This window comes from Cryptotermes secundus, unplaced genomic scaffold (genome assembly GCF_002891405.2).
Source record: "Cryptotermes secundus unplaced genomic scaffold, Csec_1.0 scaffold560, whole genome shotgun sequence".
Classification (NCBI taxonomy): domain Eukaryota; kingdom Metazoa; phylum Arthropoda; class Insecta; order Blattodea; family Kalotermitidae; genus Cryptotermes; species Cryptotermes secundus.
This window is the reverse complement of record NW_019729218.1, coordinates 1,317,655-1,332,104: the sequence shown is the minus strand read 5'-3', so window position 1 is coordinate 1,332,104 and position 14,450 is coordinate 1,317,655. Positions and strand designations below refer to the sequence as shown.

General features: G+C 41.5%; 1 protein-coding gene across 3 annotated transcripts in view; it reads left to right on the top strand.

Moving 5' to 3' along the window:
- LOC111865518 (toll-like receptor 6) overlaps positions 1 to 14,450 on the top strand; it is a 433,080-nt gene that overhangs the window by 328,892 nt on the left and 89,738 nt on the right. The window contains exon 3 of one of the 3 annotated variants that reach the window (XR_004513140.1): positions 4,291 to 4,375. The exons of the other annotated variants lie outside the window; for them this stretch is intronic. The gene's annotated coding sequence lies outside the window, so the exon portion shown is untranslated. The remainder of the gene's footprint in view (positions 1 to 4,290; positions 4,376 to 14,450) is intronic. 3 annotated transcript variants of the gene reach the window in all.

Below are 14,450 nucleotides of genomic sequence, written 5' to 3'. Positions count from 1 at the left end.
GGTGAGGTTATCAGCCTTACGCGCCGGCAGCCCTTTTCCCCCTGGAATATTCTTGGTACTCATTTCTCTTAGAGGCTGAGTCGACCCCAGGACCATAGTGTGGCTGGAAGGATTAGATAAACTGAAAAAATTCACCTCATCTGAATTCGATCCCTGGACCTAATGGCTTGTAGCATAGTGTCTCAAGCAACGGCGCTTCCGCGTGCCCCCATATTGGAATTAATTTTTAATTAATTTTCTTTTACGTTACCATAACTTTTTGACTAGTTTATTTAGATTTCCGCTGACTAGGATAAGTTACATCTTAATAACACTACAGTATTGTAACTTGAAGTGGTAAAACTTTTTCGTATGAAAAAAATGAGGTTTCGGAAGCGAGATTAAAAATGTAATAAAAGCAGACTTTCTCTGTTGTTGGCGCCTCATCGACTTAGCTGTGTTCAAGGAATAGCCAGAAGACAATGTAACGTATAATTTCATGGTCTAAAACAACCTTTAAGCAAACACAATCCCTCTGGCTCGGTTAGTGTGCGGCCATTCAGCCGAAATGTCTGTCTGTCTCTGTAAAGCAATAACATCTAACCGAAACACACACACACACACGCACTCGGCTGAGTGTTTTACTCGTAAGTTCGTGTCTAGAGAAATATTGATCACGTTTTCCCAAGACCAGTAGCTAGCGCTGTAGTCAGTTTTAATGGTAGTGGCTGTTTTACCGTACATTACTTTACGAATCTGATGATAAATGATTAGGGGTTGAAAGTTTGATAGTTGAAGTTAAAAATGTTTACAGCACATTGGCCCATGTATAAGGAAATAAATCCATATGATATCATGCGCATATAAATCAGACGAAACTTTTTTATTTATTTATGACATTTCTAAAAAAGGCTTAAGGTAACATGGTACGAGAAAGATTTTTCTCGGATCCAATTTAAGGAAAGTACATTCGTCTTTGGCAACAAAGCATGTATGTGTGTGTGTGTGTCATTCCATATTTGTGAAGATTAAAATCGACATTTTCATGCTAGAAAAATATTAAGGAGGGAATCGAATTGATAAAGCAATGTATACTTCTGAATACCTCCGTCTTACATCATCAAAATGTCATCAACATATTGTCATGTGGATGTGTTACTCTCAACGACATTTTGGAGTGTGTATTGGATTTATCTACCACTCACGGATCGTAACTACGTTTAATTATAGAGGCATCGCTAAATTCCACACTTCACAGATCACTAGAACTTTTTCCAGACTGTGGTGTCTTCATCAATAGTTTCCTGGCAACGTCTTCTAACAATGGTTATTCCTCTGCTTCCATCCTCTCTGAATGGTGGCTGCCTTCCAACAGCTTTTTCCTTCACAGACTCCTGTACAGAACTGATTTGTTTGTCCCATTTGTCTTCCTTATAACTCCTCGGCACGGCCCAACAAGACAACACCATTCTGGTATGTGTATCGGTTGCCGCTGGAACACGTTCACCGAGTCGTTCCCTAGCAGCGGCCGTCTATTCTTGCTCATTAAGAATCTGCTGCATAGTAACGGACGTCGTTCCGTTGTCTGGTTGCCTAGAAGCAAATGTTTTTTCAGAGCCGTTACCTAGGAACGGCTGTTTCTCTGGCTCCACAGTTCTTGCTTTGAACAAATATGCCACAATATCACGAGAACTGGATGCTTCTACTTTTTACGTCTTCTCTTGTGCAAGAAATGTTCTTGAATCGCGACATTAATTTAAGATTAATTAATGATACATTTATCTCTTACGCTGTAAAATACGTGTTATCATGAAACGTGGTGATCGAAACTATAGTTCTGGGTTCTAATCGCGGATAGATGCCGTTATTGGAACAAATAGACATAACTTTAAGTGTTGTTATGTGAAGGAAATTAAGACGAAACATGTGTCAGACAGACGAACACATGTGCCCTTTATCATTTCGCATAATACATCTCGTGCAAAAATTCCATGAAAATGGATTTCTGTTACTTTATTTAAAGGGGCAGTTCCGTATTGCACAAGCTTTGCACCAAAGAGGAGTGGAATTTCAGGCAGGATGAATATCGTTAAGAAACTCGAGGTCTGTCAATAAAAAAACTGAAGCCAGACAGAGTCTTGTTGCTTTTCTGGTCATCTTTTCCTGCGCTGTCTTTAGAACTTAGATTAATTAGTCCGTTCTGAAGCATAGTGGATCATGGGATAGATAATACGAAGCCGCAATGTGTAACAGATAGCTTCTATTCCGATTTTGTAACATTCATATTACACAACCAAACCAGTACGTGTGGAACTTCAGTTCGGTATATCATCTTTAAGTAGTCGATAATACAGGTCGCTGCTGGAAGTGTATATCCGTTTAAATTATGACATTTTTATAACCAAAAACATTTATTGGGGATGATAAAAGATTTAAATAAATGCCATGTACTTTCCCATCACTTTGTTACTTCTTTTGGTTTATTTTGGACTTCACCCATCGTCTGGTATGTGAAAGACAAAAAACCACGACGTTTCGGAGGCTGGATCTGTCTCCGTCTTCAGGTGAATAGGGAAGAGCTAGTCTCAATCACTGGATAAATCCAGTGATTGAGACTAGCTCTTTCTAAGGGGCCCAACTGAGTAGGTTTATCCTTCCCTAGTCACCTGAAGACGGAGACAGATACAGCCTCCGAAACGTCGTGGTTTTTTGTCTTTCACATACCAGACGATGGGTGAAGTCCAAAATAAACCAAAAGAAGTAGTGTATACACCATCGTCAGAATCCTTTCAAGTCTATCATCACTTTGTTACCTATTTATATTAGGTTCAGTTACTTATCACGTATGTTAAATGTTCTCACTCAGTGCTTTTCAACAATTATATCTTCTAGGATCTAAAGCTGTGTAGTCCATTGATAGTTAACCGACGTTTAGAAGGAATAACGCCTCAATCTTCACGCTGGTTTCTTGCTTGACTTATTCTTCAATCTTGAAGACGGATGCGATATGTTACAGCGAAACGTCTGTTGACTTTCAACTTATTGCACTGCGTTATGTCCCAGGAGATGGAACTCTTCATAACCACTGCTGTGAGGACCTCAGATCCTAATACAGTGACTCTCTTTTTAATATTACCCCTATTTCAGAGAAATCATATAAATTTAGATAGAATTTCATATTATGTTAATAGTTAATATTTCTAATATAAAAAAAGTGTAAGAGCACCACACGTCTAATAAGAATTGAACTGAATTGTCACGAGCAGCGTCATTATTCAGGTACCGTATGTTTAGAAAGCTGTATCATGTAATATGACCCACTCACTAATGAGTTAATCTGTGCTTGAGAAGCCGGCAATTGTGCAGCTACTAAAGAACTTCCCAGCATTTTGTGTAACCTGAAGGTTCATTACCGTGTTCACAAGAGCCCTCCACTGGTCCCTATCCTGAGCCAGATCAAGCGAATCCATACCATCCCATCCTATCTCTCTAAGATCCATTTTAATATTGTCCACCCACCTACGTCTTGGTCTTACTAGTGGTCTCTTTCCTTCTGGTTTTCCCACCAATATTCCATATGCATTCCTTTTCTCCCAATTCGTGCTACATGCTCAGCTCATCTCACCCTCCTTGACTTTATCATTCTAATTATACTTGGAGAAGTGTACAAGTTATGAAGCTCTTCATTATGCAGTTTTCTCCAACCTCCTGTCACTTCATCTGTCTTCGATCCAAATATTCTCCTCAACACCCTCTTCTCAAACACCCTCACTCTATGTTCGTCCCTTAATGTCAGAGACCAATTTTAATACCCATACAGAACCACAGGCAAAATTAATTTTTGTATATTCTAATTTTTATGATTTTAGACAGTAGACAAGAAGACAAAAGGTTCTGGACTGAATGGTAGCAAGCATTACCCGAATTCAGTCTCCTCTAAATTTCCTCCCGAATCAATTTTGAATTTGTTATAGTCCTTCCCAAATATCTGAACTGTGCTACATTTTCAAAACATCTGTTACCTCTCTTTGTGTCATGATTTTGGGCTCCATTATGGAGACGAGACAGCAACATATACTTAGATTTCTCTATGTTTACTTCTAGACCAAACTCTTTAGTAGCGTCAGTTAAAATGTATATTTTTCTTTACGGTATCTATGACACGAAAGTTAAATTTCTCCGGCAGATATTGTAAAATTTATACTTACGTTCAAATCAAATAACTCAGTAAATATTCTTTGTTATTGACTATGACAGATTCTTAAAATTAAAACAAATTAATTATTAAAATGGATATCTGTTTCTTTCCAGGTGAGTGTGTTTGAATTCCTCGCAGACCTACTAGTGGATATACTTAGAGCGGAACAGAGCCACGATTTTCAGTATTCTCTGTGAGGTACGTTTCTTGATGACGAATAATGAGTTACCAAATGGCATTCAAACAATGGAGTTGTTGGATTTAAGGAACAAAGCACTACCACAGAGAGATGAAATTAATCTAGTTTAAGTACACGAAATATATAAGATGTAATTCCTGGAAAGACAATGTGATGTACGATAATTTGTCTCAACTTGTAATTGTATCACAAGCATGCCTCATGAATTCGAAAGCCAGTTTCCAGCTGCCGTAATGTTTACTGCCTCTCCACTCATTAGAACACACTCACTGTTACAGTAGGGATGAATGGGTGACTGCCTTCATCAGCTCCAGTATCTTCTCTCACACATGCGATTCTTTGCCCTAACATCTTAAGCCATCACAATCCATATTGCGGTCTCATCCCCCGGTTTGTTCTGTAACAAGGATTATCGTAGTTCTATTTACGTAACTCGACCTTCGAATCCCCCCCCCCCACCCCCAAATTGATATAGCAGCTTCGGTGTTACGTTGAATTTTTCTGCTGATCACAGTGGCAGCGCGGTCTAAACCATGAACTCTGGGATCGTGGGTTCGAATCCCACTCAAGGCATGAATTTCTGTGTACGTTTATTCTGTGTGTAGGTAGTGGCCTTGTGAGGGGCTGATCCCCCGTTCAAGGAGTCTTACCAACTGTGTATATAGGATTAAGAATATGAAAAACCGGCCAAGGTCCAACAAAAAGGACTGTACAGCCATAGATAGACAGATAGATAGATATAAAAGGTAAAGCTAAAGCTATCCCTGTAACAGGCCGTGAAGGCTCATGGAGTTGTGAGACGTCGAGGCTTCACATTTTCTAGACAATCGGCTCACAGATGACAGTGAGGCCAATCTTACACGCCGGCCGCCCTTTACCTCCAGGAAGATCACATCATTATGGATATGGAATTAAATGAATGTTTGTTTTTGACATTTCTCTAACTTAGTAATGTGTGTTCTGAAGTTTGGCGAGAATGCTGAAACTCGTTTGGTTGCAGTCTGTAGCCACATTTTGCCTCTCGTTGCCTATACATCAGTAGGTAAGGCGAAGTTGTCCCTGTGCTTAACGAATTAAGCACTTCGCTATGAAGACGTATGGGGGATTGGATGTGTAGATCCACATTTTCTTGACCTCGCGCACTATATGGAGATGTGTGGTCAGCTTCATGCCCCTGCCGCTTTATCCCCTGGGAAAGAGCCCCCGTTGTCCATTGGATAGGAAGTTGGGTGGACCCCTGAGCCGGTCTGGAAGATTTGGAGAAGAGAAAATTCTTGACCCTACAGGGACTCGGACTCCAACCCCTCGGACGTCCAGTCCGTAGCCAGTCACTGTACTGACTGCGCTAACTCGCCTCATCGAAATTCACAACTCGTTCAGGTATATGATGATCCAAAAATAATTTTGGGGCTATAGAATTCTTTCCTCTAAATTCGGTTAATAATTTTGACGTTCTTTACTTCTGTCCGTGATATATGATGGAAATAAGACGTGTGCCCATCCACTTAGTTTCGAAAATGTAGGAATCAGCCCCTACTTTTCCCAGCCTGCTCCAATCTGTTAGTCGGCAGGCTCCGACCTTCTGTGTTTGTTTTTATCTGCCAGTCTTTTATGTAATAAGTTAAGCTTATTCCTTTTATTATTATTATTATTATTATTATTATTATTATTATATTTAAACTGCAAATGTGTTTTTGTCAGGTGGCAGTGATACCTACAATAAGACATAGCACACAAATAACACACACATCACACAAAATAACACACCACACTGACACAAAACACAGCACACAAAACTACACAACCAATAAAGAACACACTACACACAATGAATAAAATGCAAATACAATTACAAGTACAACAAATGCAGTTACAAATACAATTAAATAAATTAATACTACAATTAAATAAATTAGTTATAAATCTGTGTTACTGCAATTCCCATGAATGTAATATTCAGTAACCACTTCTTGTAACTTAAGTAAACTAATTAACTTTATGAAACTGAGACGTTCTCGAGAAGCAGCCAATTGTGCAGCCACTCAAGAACTTCCTGAAATATAACACCAGATATTTCATTACCTTGTTGTAACGTTTATTCAAACCAATAATGAAAGAAACGGATAATTTCAAAAATTGCTCTAACATGTTGGTCATTAAATAAGACATAAATCAATAAACATTTCAACGTAATTTGTCATACAAGTGCAAAGTACTCAGTGTAGGTAAAAAAGAAAGGCCCATTTATTATACATGATATTGACTGTGTCTTCTGTTCCTGGCTTTTGTTCATGGTCGGCTCTAATTTCGGTTTATTGTTTGAACGAACCTGCCTGTGGCTATCTGCGTCGCTTGGTTACTCGGAACCTGCAGTGACGCTGCTCAATGCAGCCTCCCAGCCGCTCGTTCAGTCTGTACCAGTCTGTACTACCTGACAGGAAGGAAAGCAGAAGGAAATGCAATTTTCATTCAGAGCGTGTTTCGTATGAGTTGGGGTAGAAATACATCCCCCGCACAATCTTCTCCTACCGTCATCCCCTTCTTTCCTCGAAGCAACCCACTCTGCCATAAGACAACCACACTCTCCTTCTCTTTCCCGGTTAAAAAACAAAGAAAACAGACATAAGCGAAATTTCTGTACATGATAGCCTATAGTAATACATACAGGTAATTTGAATGCTAGTTACACCTTTTATTAGCGGCCTCCGTAGTCTAGGGGTAACGAACGTTCCCACCTCATGACTCAAGGTACGCGGGTTCAAACCCGGCGGAGGTCGTGGAATTTTTAAGGGCGGAAAAATTCAGGGGACAAGTCCTCCGGGAGGGGTCCCGTGTCGTAGATTTACGGCACGTAAAAGATCCTCATGTCTCTAGGAGACCTTCGAGCAAAATTAGGCAAAGTTTCCCGCCCAAGTAGTTTCCAATTCCTCCGGTAGATGGGGAAGTATCGGATGCAACTGCCAGAGAGGTGGCCGACCTCGCTGGCAGGACGGGGCTGATAGCGAGCACCAGTAATGGCAGGGCATGGCGACTGGTAGGATATCAAAGGGGGACGTACAATAGACTATTAGTCGCGTTGCATGGGGAAACCCACCCCCTCTACAAATAATAATAATAATACACCTTTTATTAACTTGAAAAAACTATACGCAACAATCTGAGCGCTAAAACAATTCATTTCTATATAATTATTCTGAGAATGGAAATGTTTATAATAATGTTTTCCGGTATGTTTATCACAGCAGTTTTTCATTCGGTACTACAGTGTAGATCATTTTCTGAAGAAGACATCTTTAGATCAATATTATTGTCAATGTATTAGTGGCTATTAGATGTGGTTTGGATTGGATGATTGGATTTATTGACCACTTATACATTCAACTTTCAACTGCAAGTAATTACAACACTATTCCTGATTCCCAGACTACAAATCACTAGGACACACTAAGTATTCTCAGACTTCACTAGTCGTATCCTGGCAACAGATTTATAACAGTCTCATTGTTACTGCAGCACGCATGAAATCTTCTCTTCTCAATCATCAACAACTGCCATCTTGAGTCTCTCAATTCTATCTCATCTGGTCTGGGATCCTCGTTATATAGCCTCAGGTCGGATCCAACAGAAAACACAGTTTCCATCGTGATAGCTCAACCATACCTCTAATGTTGCTTACCTACTCACTGCCGCGCGCTACCAGTTTGCAGAGTCGTTGCCTAGCAATGGACATATACTCTGGCTCCGCTATTTCAGCTTTCAGAAGTCATGTTACATTACTATGGTTATTGCATAATGCATCCTTTTCAGACTTTTCAAATTAATAGGGTACATATCGATGAAATTTTGATTTTTGAAGTCTCCCTCAAGTGATATGTGTAAGAACAACGGGAACCATAGGTAGAGGAGAAAATTTTTAGCTTTTCTCTTTGAACTTTCCACGTATTCGTTTTAGTCTTCTACCTGAAAGTTAGTTGAGTTGCAAGAGTGCGGCTGCGAAAAGAAGATTTCATGTGTGCTGCAGTTACAGTGAGACTGGAATAATTACTGTGTTGAAATCCGTTGCCAGGATACGACTAGTGAAGACTGAGATCCCTATTGCATGTGTGTGTGTGTGTGTATGTAGGTGTAGAATAGCGATAGCGCTGTGTTACTTGTAGTTACGAGTTGAGTGTATAAGTGCAGTAAACCCAACATCGAATTCAAACCCCGTCTAATACTCACACAACCCGTAACACGTGACGGTGTATGCGTTTGCATTGACCGGTTTTTAAAGCAGTTTATTAAGTTCTGCTTACTCTCATGCTTCGTGCACAGGAAGGACTCCAACAGCACTTTGTGAGCCATGTGTGCTGATGGGTTTATATCCTCTTGGCAGGAAATGTCCTCCCCTCCCCAACACCCTCCCATTACCGCAAAAGAGGAGCTCCTTAGGCTTGAAAGCCAAGCGCTCCCGCCCATGCGGCCACATAAAGGCTCGACTCTTTCACACGAATCATCGGATTTGCCTTGCAATTATAATATACGTTATTTTGAAGACATTGCTCATTCTGGGAATTATATTGCGATAATCATATAGCGAAATTACTATGATTACATGTAAGATTTGAGGTTTTCACGGCGGTGACTATGAAGAAAGCCGTTTTCTGGGATGTGGCGCCGTGTAGATATTGTGTTAATCTACATTTCGTATTACAGTTTATTAAGTTGCACTATTGACCTAAGGTGGCACGTCGTAGCGTAGTTGTTTGAGGCACTATGCTACAGGCCGGAAGGTCGTGTAATCGAATCCCGATGAGATGGATTTTTTTCAATTTACCTAATACTTCCAGCCTCACTATGGCCCTGGGGCCGACTCAGCCTCTAACAGAAATGAGTACCAGGAATTAATTAAATAATTTTCCTGAGGAGTAAAGCGCGGCCGGAGCGTAAGGCTGACAACCATACCGCCATCTGTGAGCCGATTGTCTAGAAAATGTGGGAACCTCGACGTCTCACAACCCTATGGGCCTCCACGGCCTGATATAGGGATTCCTTTACTTACTTTTTTACCTTAAAATAACACAATTTTTACATTATTATATACGTACTTTTCATAAAACATGTATATTCTGCTCTAGTTTCACACTAAGAACTGAAGTATGCAAACAGAGAAGCTAAATTATGTAAATAAATATCACTACCATATCTACCTACGGGGATATTTGAACCAGTCGGTCAGAGGTCGGAGTACATGATTCTGTTAAGAGATTAAAGACAAAGTTGTCCCCACGCTCAACTAATTAATCACTACGCGGTGAAGGCGTATGGAGGAATGGATGTGTAGAGCCACGTATTATTGAACTCAGCACTAGTTGGAGGCGACTGTTCAGCTTCACGTCCCTGCCACTTTAATCCCGAGGAAACATCCCCATTTAACCATTTCATAGGAGGCTCGGTAGGCCCCAGAACCGGTCTGGACGATATGGAGAGAAAAAAAAAATCTGGACCCTACCGGGACACGAACTCCAAGCCCTCGGCCGTCTAACCTGTAGCCAGTCGCTATGTCGACTGCGCTATCCCGGCATTTAATGATTCACCTAAAAGAGCGCAAATTTACGTTGTCAGTATTGAGTGCTTTAAGTGTATGTTATATATTTGTATTACTAAATTGGGGCAAGACTCAGTCCCTGGATGCTGGGCTCTAAGTGCCAATTCTTGCTGGGAGATAGATGAGAGATATGCAGGATTTTATGGAATGAGAAGTCGCAGAGGAAATCACAGTACTTTGAGAAAACCTGCTGTAGTGTCACTTTGTCCGTCTCGACCCTTTATGAGATAATATGGGGTTTAACTGAGACCACCGCCGTAAGAAGCCAACGATCTACTTCCAGAGATGTGGCACGGCTCCTCATAGATACATGCATAATTACATACTGTCACATGTCCGGGGTTCCGTGACGAATAACAATGGGTTATGGATCGGATGATTGGATTTATTGGCACTTCTTTACAATTACTACCAATTTTAACAGCTCACACCCAATGACAGTCTAAGACTCGCTCCATTCCTTACTGGACTTCGAGTGTTCTCTTCCGCTGTGACTGACTTGGTCCTGATTTACGAGTCGATCACTTCTTCAGCTTCCGTTGTCCCCTGGTTAACACTCCACAGCTGAACTCTGAACTTCTGAATTCTCTCACGACTAAATCATTGAAATATTTTATGAATCAATCAATGAATTCATGAATGAGCTCTCTTTTATAACTCAAGGCTAACCGAAGAGAGATCATAACCTCGAACGGTTCGTGTATTACTCTGTTATTCTGTTTATCCGTTGCTATGAAACGTGCCTAGCGACTTGCTACCTAGCAACGGAGGTCCTTCCACTATTGACTGCGTAACATCCGGACGTGTTCCGTTGTCTACCAATGGTCATATTCGTCACAATACATATATGTTTCCACAGACGAACACATGTTTTCGTCAATCACAATTGGTACTCAATAGCATCTAGAAATATAATATTAAGCCAAAAGTTGTGTTAACATTTCGGCGTATTTTATTGCGTCAAATTTTAAGATTTCTGAAGTGAAAGTCAACTATATTGCAAAATATAAAGTTTTGTAAATATTTCTTACTGATTAAATCTATAGAGCCCAATCCTTGAGCAGTCAGTGGTCGTTAGCCACGCAAGAATTTACGAACATCGCGTGGAATCCAAAAGCCAGCAACTGGTCCATATTCTAAGCCAAATATTTTGCAAAAAGTATATGAAATGGACCTAAAATTTAAATATTATATCTATGCCTATGTCAAGATGTTACATATCCTTAACTACACAACGGATTTCGATTAAATTTGACATTGGAGAACAACATTACGTATTTTTAGAGTGGATATATTTTTGGTTCATACTGTCAGTTGTAATCCGAACTTCTCATGAATCCCAAATTAAACTTTTAATTCTTGTTAATATGGTTCAGAGATTTAATCGTGGGCTTAGATACCTTACTCGCCCTAGAGCTTCACCCGGCTTACCCACGCTGCCAGCCTTGCTGACTAATATGCATAACCTTAATTAATGTCTGTCTGGGAGACCGAACCATTACCGGGACTCTCTGAATGGGATTAGCCGTAACAGAAGGATGATGTATGTTCTGGATAGCTCAGTGATTGGCTAGTTAAAGATTACATGCTGTCGGGATGTAATGTCGTGTAGTCTGTTAGTCTCGCCAGCATCTGCTGCTTCCATCATCAGGGTAGAAGAAGTATATGTGATAATTCCAATTCTTACGGCTTCTGGTTTATGTATCGAAGTTTTGCTGGAAACTGACATTAGCACGTCCTATGTCCCTATTTTTGTAATCCGCTTAGTGGAGGGTGGAGTCCAACTGGGTCCACTCGGCACGGCAGCCACTGATTGGCCTGCTGTGCCTGCCCCGGGTGATTATGATGGTGAAGAATTTGGTGGAATGAAGACTGGCAGAGGAATCCAAAGTACTCGGAGAAAACCCTCCCCAGCGCCACTTTGTACACCACAAATCCCACTTGACCAGACCCGGGATCGACTAACCGCTTGAGGTATGGCGCGGCCTTGTGTCCCTATTGGTATCGGTATAGGTTGGATGACCGAGGAATCGATGTTCGGTTCTTAGCATGGGCAAGAGGTTTTCTCTTGTCAATAGCGGGGAATTTTACCACGGAGGCAAAACCGGGCGGATCCAGTTTCAAAATTCCTTTCCAACACAGAAATTATTTAATATTTTGCGGTTGAAAATTTTCAGTGTCTTTTTTTTCTCTCTCTCTCTCTCTCTCATTCATGTAATGTAACAGAATTCAATTTCTATGGCTGAAATAAATTCTCATTGTACCAATGTAAATGTTTACACTGTGACTGTTATTGTGCTAAATTGGACTGCACGTTTAATTTCGTTCCATGTGTTCCAGGCCTTGCATTGACCTGTAACAAGAAGAGCTGCCTTAGCATGTCCAATTTCTTGAACTCGATCATTTTGAAGTAAGTTTCAAACAAAAATTATGAGCCAGGATAAGGGAATATAGTAAGTGGCTTTGGACTGACAGGAGCAAGATCGGTTCTGGGGCCCACTTAACGTTGTGTCCGACGTGACTGTCGAACGCCTTCCTAGTCTACGTAGATATCGTGCTGCATGTTGGTTTACTACGTCAATTAGGAGCCGGACGGTTCCACAATGCTGCAGTAAAGATGCAAGCTTCTACTCTCAACCATCATCCTCATCATGTCACTGGATACAGTTACTCTTAGCAATAACAAGCTTATCACAGTCGGTGTAGCGATAAGCTGCCGGTCACGGTGGCCGCGCCTTCAAAAGCAAGAACTGTCTTCACCCGCTCTAACACTGGGGTCTTGGGTTCGAATATCACTCAATACATGGAAGTCTGTGTGTGTTTATTCTGTGTTTGTGCCGTTACGTGTGCAGGTAGCGGCCTTGAGATGGGCTGATCTCCCGTCCAAGTAGTTCCATCAGCTGTGTATATGATTACGAAAGAGGAAAAAAGCAGCTGGGGCCCAATAAAAGACTGTAGAGCCATTGATGAATGAGTAGCGATAAGCTAGGAACTGGAGGACCGAAAAATCGGGGTGCAATTCCCAGTAAGGAAAATAAAGTTGTCTCTGCTCCATAACGCCCACACCAGTTGTAGGACCCTCAAAGTCATATACCCGGTGGATACAGGGGACTGTTTATCTGTGGATAAAGCGGCCGGGACGTTAAGCTGGCCACTCATCTTCACATGGTGCTGAAAGTTAAGAATAAGTAGAATTTGCATTCGCTTCCCCGTAGGGCCGTGGGGATCCGTTGCGCTGACCACGCGACACTCTCTATCCGCTAAAGTCAGCACTAACTTCGCCGAAAAGCGGCGGTCGCTCGGTCGGTATAGTTCGCTTGAGGACTACAGGCCTCGGAGTTTTTTTCGTTCCCCATACACATTTGTGGCGTTGTGCTTAATTAATTAACCACAGGGATAACTTTACATATATTTTCTCTCCTAGTATGACCTCAGGAATGTCGTACATGTACGATTATCTTCTGTTCATCTCGCCTCTCTGCTCCTCATAATCCAATGTGACGTAACGGCTAATATGATATAACACTGCATCTTTTACAATTCCAGTTGTACGCTGAACGTCTTTCTTTTAGAGCTACGAGAGGTAAAAGGAAAAAGCTATCCCTGTAACAGGCCGTGGAGGGCTAGAGGTTTGTGAGACGTCGCGGCTCTAACATTTTTTAGACAGTCGGTTCACAGATGACGATAAGTTTGTCAACCTTAGGCGCCGGCCGCCTCTTACCCCCAGGAAGATTCCTGGTACTCATTTCTGTTACAGGCTGAGTCGACCCCAGGGTCATAGTTTTGCTGGAAATATTAGGTCAACTGGAAAAATCCACCTCATTGGGACTCGAACCCGCGACCTTCCGGCTTGTAGCATAGTGCCTCATTCAACTACGCTACCACTTGTCCCTTAGAGCTACGAGGTATTTGAAATTTATTTTACCGGAAAAGAAAAAACCATAGATTAGCCTGCTCTTGTTCTGGGCGTGTGTATGATGTATAGGAATATATAGCCGTTCTGCAAAACCTGTAACACATTAATGGAGTCTGCAAAACCTGGCATACTCATTGTTTCCTATGACGCGAATACACAGGAAACGTTCCGTACAAGAACATCGGCAGAGCTCATTGCGAGCCAGAACGAACTACCCGATGAACTGGATATAAGCGTGTACGTTCTGAACTGACCGAAGATAATAGAAAGGTCACGGCCAATGCGCTTGCTTTGTTGCGCGGTATACTGAGGCCACAGAAAGAAGCCGCGTTATCTGCCAGATCCCCATCTGCCTCGACCTGTCTGTTATGTTTCCGCCTCCAGCATGCTTCGCTGTATTCTCCTCCAGGCGCCAAGCTATTCTGTTCACACGTATCTACCTAACAGCAGTATAATAACATGGATATTGAAGTAAAAGCTTGAATGGTGTGAACCACACAGGAAAGTTGGAAGAATGTGGATCAGATCCATCTTCAGGAGCTCTAATCTTACTGGATTGTAACGTTGTGTA